Source organism: Hibiscus syriacus, unplaced genomic scaffold (genome assembly GCF_006381635.1).
Source record: "Hibiscus syriacus cultivar Baekdansim isolate YM2019G1 unplaced genomic scaffold, ASM638163v2 tig00111617_pilon, whole genome shotgun sequence".
Taxonomy (NCBI): domain Eukaryota; kingdom Viridiplantae; phylum Streptophyta; class Magnoliopsida; order Malvales; family Malvaceae; genus Hibiscus; species Hibiscus syriacus.
In genome coordinates this window covers 230,232-236,542 of record NW_024063136.1, presented here as the reverse complement: position 1 = coordinate 236,542, position 6,311 = coordinate 230,232, and the positions used below count along the sequence as shown (strand labels likewise).

Genomic DNA, 6,311 nt, shown 5'->3' with positions numbered 1-6,311 from the left:
CTTGAATCATCATGAATTTCTCCCCATCGATTTTCAGCGTCAATATCAACAACCAATTCCGGTATGTTTCTCGTCTCACACTCTTCTGTTGCAGATGTCCCCCGACTTCATTTACACTTTCCAATAGTGCCATAAAATGTTCGGGAACCTGTATGTCGGCTCCTCAAACTGACTATATAAAGTCATTTCAGATGGATTTTGAGCCACACCTCTTGATGACCCAGGAACATCACATATGTTATGCACATCAACAAATAACTCAATAACTGCTATATTGGTTAACTCATGTAATCGAACCATGGTTCCAATATCATCATCTTCTTCAAGTGGAACTGCAGCATATTTGACTGGGTTGGGGCATATCATAAACCTATACCTCAAACCATCAACTGCAACTCGAATTTTTCTTTCTATCTTATGCTTCATTTCTATAAATGTGATGTCTTTTTTGAACATCATATTTATTGGTTTTTCAGACTGAAAAACTACTCCGATCTCATTTTCCATAATCTGTCCATTATAATGGACAATCGTGAAAAAGTTGTTGCTCATTTCCTTTCCTTTCCTTTCCTTTATTGTTTCTTTCTTCGAATCAATATGTACGTGGAAAAATGTTGTGGAATAATGCTCTGTAGTGTAAAAAAATTATTTCTTTAAACAACAATAAATTAAAAAAATTAAATTTATATAATCTAATATATATAATATAACTTAAACTAATAAACTATTTCTTTATTATAATATAATTTAGTTAAAATAACAAACTAACAAACTAATTAAGCACTAATTAACTTTTTTAATATTTTAACTTAAACTTCAACAAACAACCTAATATACGTTTAAACACACTAACAAATTAATTAAATATTTTTTACATTTAATAACTTAAACTAAGAAACTAATTAACTAATTTTTTATATAATCTAATATATAACTTAAACTAACAATTTAATATAATATAACTTAAACTAACAAACTAATAATTTATACTAACAAACTAATTAACTAAATTTATGTTTTATCCTAAACTCTAAACTAACAAACTAATTATTTCATAATTTCATATTAATAAACTAAATTAAACAATTAAAAATTACCTCACAAACGATGTTTGAGCCTTTATCTCCATTTCCTCTTCTTCTTATTTTCCTTTCATTTCCTTTCTCTCGCCAAATTTTCTTTCTTTCTTATGATTCTACCCTAAACCCCTCATATCCAATAATAATGATATTTCAACGGTTGGTAGGTAAGCTGCAATCAATTTGAGCTGTATAATTCACGTTGAAAGCTGTAAATTTTCAACCGTTGAACGCTGCAATAATACAACACAGCTGATTTTATGCTGCACCAATACAACTATGATAACAAGAGTGAACAGTCTCGAAGCTATGGCATGAGGGACCAGCTATGGCTAGAAGCTAGGGCACGAATCTATGACACTTTGCAGCTCAAATCATGCTGCAATAATACAGCTATTACAGCTGCATGCATGAGTCTCCTGAGAAGATGTAAGAGGAATCACGCGAGGAGCAGGAGGAATATGTTCTCCTGAGCAGCTGCAAGTGGAGAGGATTGTATGGCTACCTATCCTGCATGGCCCAACGTTGTTCAGTCCAAGCATGGACTGCATGGTGACCTTTGGCGAGCTGGGCGTGCATGGAGGTCGTTGGGCGTGCATGGGCGTGCATGGAGGTGCTGGTAGGTCATGGAGGTCGTTGGGCGTGCCTGGGCGTGCATGGGCGTGCATGGAGGTGCTGGTAGGTCGCAGGGCATGCATGGCGACCTACCAGGTCGCTGGGCGTGCATGGCGACCTAGTAGGTCGCCGGGCGTGCATGGCGACCTACCCCCGGGACTGTAGAGGACACCACCTGAGCAATTAATCTGGCGATCCAACTATCTCGTGAAAAAAAAATTTTCAACGCATTATCTCGTTGATTTTGCCAGTGGTTGGGGGTATTAATAACCCCAATTGAAACATTATAATATTAATTTTTTACAAATAAATAATGATAAAAAATGGTGTTTACAGGTATCAATCGCCTTGACAATAAATTCTCCATCTCTTCATCTGCAAATCCTTCTAGTTTCACAACCTTAAGACCGTTGAGATTTGCAGGACCACTGACTGTGGATGACGATTTTTCACTGCTACTCCTACTCAACTCATAGCATTTAGGATCAATCTGCAAGTTTTGATCAATCATAGCTGCTTGGTATTTGTTGATGGAAATAAGTTTGGATTGTCTGTCATTCAGCCGTTCATCGCTTTTGGTTTGGGCGGAGAGTCGTGACCGGTGAAAAAACCTCACTAATATTATAAAAGATGCAAAAGTAGATGAAGGAAATGGGGAGACTTACAGTGACATAAAGTCTTTCCAAGTTGGGACAAAGCTTCAGAAAGCAAAGCAAAGCATTGATATTGTGTCTGGCCATTGAACAATCAATCCACCACAGCTCTTTCAGTCGGCTGAAATATAATTCAGGGCCTCCACTTGAACTATAAAAACTCTTGCACATCGTTTGCTAGAGGAAAATGAAACAAGTTTAGAAGAAAGAGAACTCCATAGAAAAATTGAACATTTCTTTCACTCAGCACACCTCAAAGAACCATCTGCATATCGTTAGAGACTTGACACCATTTATGCTTCTCAAAATCGATTCGAAGCATCTATGCTTGCTGTCGCAGCTGCAACTATCGCTTCCGTCTGAACCGCGATGAGGACGAACGGTTGGTTCGAAGTCCCGAGTCCATTGTGTTAGAGGACCTTGTCTGAGATCAACCATGGCGTCTTCCAGGTATAATCCACAGTCACACGTCGAATATACGGTGGCGTAATAGCATCTGCAGCACACTTTGAACCGAAAGGACACTAAGTCGCCTCTGTATCGGAAACACCGTAAACGGGGACCCTGAAAACTCAGAAATTGTAATTGGGGGCAGTCCAGGACAATTAGCTTCTGAAGAACACCGGCATCTTCTACAACTAGAGATTGAACCCCGTTACACCTTTCAATTATCAAGCTCTCAAGAAAGGTAAGATTGGACGCCAAGCAAGTGAATGCTTTGCGTGAGAGCTGGCTGACTGATATTGGATAAAGGGTTTTTATTCTGAACTGTTGAGAAAAAGACAATGGGGGGTTTAACTCCATTATCTTGTCGTCTTGATTATAGGGCGGCGGTCACTCGCAACGTCATGGAAGACTCAACGACAAATACCAATCAAATGAAGCTGGGAATTCTTGTTCACCGGCTGAGAAATCAAGATGGACTGTCCTATCAGGCGTGACGGAAACAAAGAGAAGTGCACCTTGGCCAAGGTTGAATTGCAATCCCCAGTTATTTTTTGGTCGATTGTGTTCATCGAAATCATAAAGAAGATTGAATGCAGTAACAACAGCGTCGTCCATGGCTCTTTCAAGTACCAGAGTTTTTCTCCATAGGCCTTTCCATCGTCTCGAAAGGAAACCGGTGTGGACAGCAGATTCAAAAGGGAGGAAGCTAATGATATGGAAAAGGACGTCATCAGGGAAACAACTGATGACATCTTTAGCCTCAATGTTCCTGTAATTTAGAAGGAAACCCAGATTTATTTAATAGGGAATCATTGACAAAGAGTAAAATTGGTTTGATCATATAAATGAACAAAAATTAAGTAACATCGAAGAGAAAATACAAACAGTTGTTCCATTGCAGCATTTCTTGGAGTATGTTTTGGCCATGGATTCTTCTTGATCTTGCTTTTCTTTCCCATGTTTCCTAAAATTAAAGCATTTTGAATTACATATATGGGGTTTGGCTTGAATTTTGTTGCTGATGTTTGTTGCCTGTTAAAGCATATGTATAATATATGGGTCTGACACCGAACTTTCAGCTAAAGAACTCAATTAACTAATATGTATTATAAAAAGTAGGATTATCTCAGGAAAGGCGACTAATATACGACATTATCGGATATATTAAAAGATATTTAATAAATTCGGTTTAGTGCTATCTATTATGTTGACAGACTAATAATGTTTTAGATAGAAAACATGAAAAACTATTAAAAATTTTGGTAACCGGTAAACTTTGGAAGATGATATTAGAGATTGAACCCCGTTACACCTTTCAATTATCAAGCTCTCAAGAAAGGTAAGATTGGACGCCAAGCAAGTGAGTGCTTTGCGTGAGAGCTGGCTGACTGATATTAGATAAAGGGTTTTTATTCTGAACTGTTGAGCAAAAGACAATGGGGGGTTTCACTCCATTATCTTGTCGTCCTGATTATAGGGCGGCGGCCACTCTCAACGCTATGGAAGACTCATCGGCAAATACCAATCAAATGAAGCTGGGAATTCTTGTTCACAGGCTGAGAAATCAAGATGGTGTGTCCTATCAGGCGTGACGGAAACATAAAGAAGATTGAATGCAGTAACAACCGCGTCGTCCATGGCTCTTTCAAGTACCAGAGTCTTTCTCCATAGGCCTTTCCATCGTCTCGAAAGGAAACCTGTGTGGACAGCAGATTCAAAAGGGAGGAAGCTAATGATATGGAAAAGGATGTCATCAGGGAAACAACTGATGACATCTTTAGCCTCAATGTTCCTGTAATTTAGAAGGAAACCCAGATTTATTTAATAGGGAATCATTGACAAAGAGTAAAATTGGTTTGATCATATAAATGAACAAAAATTAAGTAACATCGAAGAGAAAATACAAACAGTTGTTCCATTGCAGCATTTCTGGGAGTATGTTTTGGCCACGGATTCTTCTTGATCTTGCTTTTCTTTCCCATGTTTCCTAAAATTAAAGCATTTTGAATTACATATATGGGGTTTGGCTTGAATTTTGCTGCTGATGTTTGTTGCCTGTTAAAGCATATGTACAATATATGGGTCTGACACCGAACTTTCAGCTAAAGAACTCACCTAACTAATAAGTATTATAAACGTAGAGCATTGGTTTTTCTAACTAATGGCAGTTGACTTTGTATTATATATATTGGTTTTTCTAACCTTTTTAACCCAAATATAAGTATATAACCGTTAAAAATTAGGGTAAACTATTTACTTCTTTTCACTTACTATCAATCTTTTAATTTTATCAACACTACAAGAAAATATACCTTTAATGACACACGCTAATTTATGACTTGCAAAACATGCGTGTCATAAAAAAATGTCATGTTTTTTAAAATATGAACGATTTATGACTTACAATAATGTGTATCATATTGCCCGTATTCTAATTTCCCCCCATTATTTTCATCATTTCCCGCTTCTTCCCCTTTTTCTCTTTTTCCATTTTTCCCTTTCTCCAAAACGCCATCTTCTCCAACAAGATCATTATGTTCTCTAAATCCTATTGCCCGTATGCCATTTTTCTCCATTTCTTTTACATTTACAGTTTCGTTTCAACCTTTCAATGTTCATGATTTAGAATCATGATAGCGTAATCAATCTTGTTTCGACTTTTTGACTTCATGGGTATTTCTTCAAAAGTGTAATTGAAACTTCAATTCTTGGGGGTTTTGTGATTAGATAATATGATGGACTGCTCTTAATTCTTTCGCTTTTGTCTTGTTCGTAGGTATTGCCTTCGTGCCAAGTGGATTTCAGTGAGCTAAATGAGAAACCTTATGTTGTAAAGCTTGATCTCAGAGGTATCTGTGTGGATATTATTCATATGCTTCTGATTCGTTATTGTATGTGTGTGTGTGAGTAGAAAAGAGTAATTTTAGATGAAGTGTTGACTTGTTCAGTTTTTGTTTTAGACGATGGAGGTAAAATCCAGTATGTCCTTCTGGATTAATAGGTCGAAGCACTGTTCCACAAGTGTTTGTGAATTGCAAAAATATTGGAGGCTCTGATGGTTAGCTACTTTGTCTCCATAGTATTTTTTTTCTAGATATTAGACATATATATATTGATTTCATTTTTCTTATTTCTTTCTGACTATTTAGATCTCAAAGCTGCGGTCGATGATGGTACACTGCAAAGGTTTCTAGCTGCAAGTTGATGAACTGTTAGAAAGAAGGAAATACAATCATTCGATCTGATTTGTTAACTATAAAATTGCTCGAGGATTAGAGAATCATATATGGGTTGTGAGTTTTGCTAGTTCACATCAAGATTTCGATGAGTGCTATGTGATAATGGCATGCCCTTTGTGAGGTTATCTTATATTGCTTCATCGTTATGGAGGACTCTAGTTTAGATCTTAACTATCACAAGAAAATAATGTTTTGTAGTTTAGATTGCTTCATTTTGCTTTGCAGTGTAGTGAAACTATTTTTTAATCGATTTTTATTGAAATGATAATAGTGTCGAA

At 36.8% G+C, this 6,311-nt stretch overlaps 1 pseudogene; it reads left to right on the top strand.

Moving 5' to 3' along the window:
* Nucleotides 1-1,339: 1,339 nt before the first annotated feature.
* On the top strand, nucleotides 1,340-6,033 carry LOC120165865 (annotated as a pseudogene).
* Nucleotides 6,034-6,311: the final 278 nt, after the last annotated feature.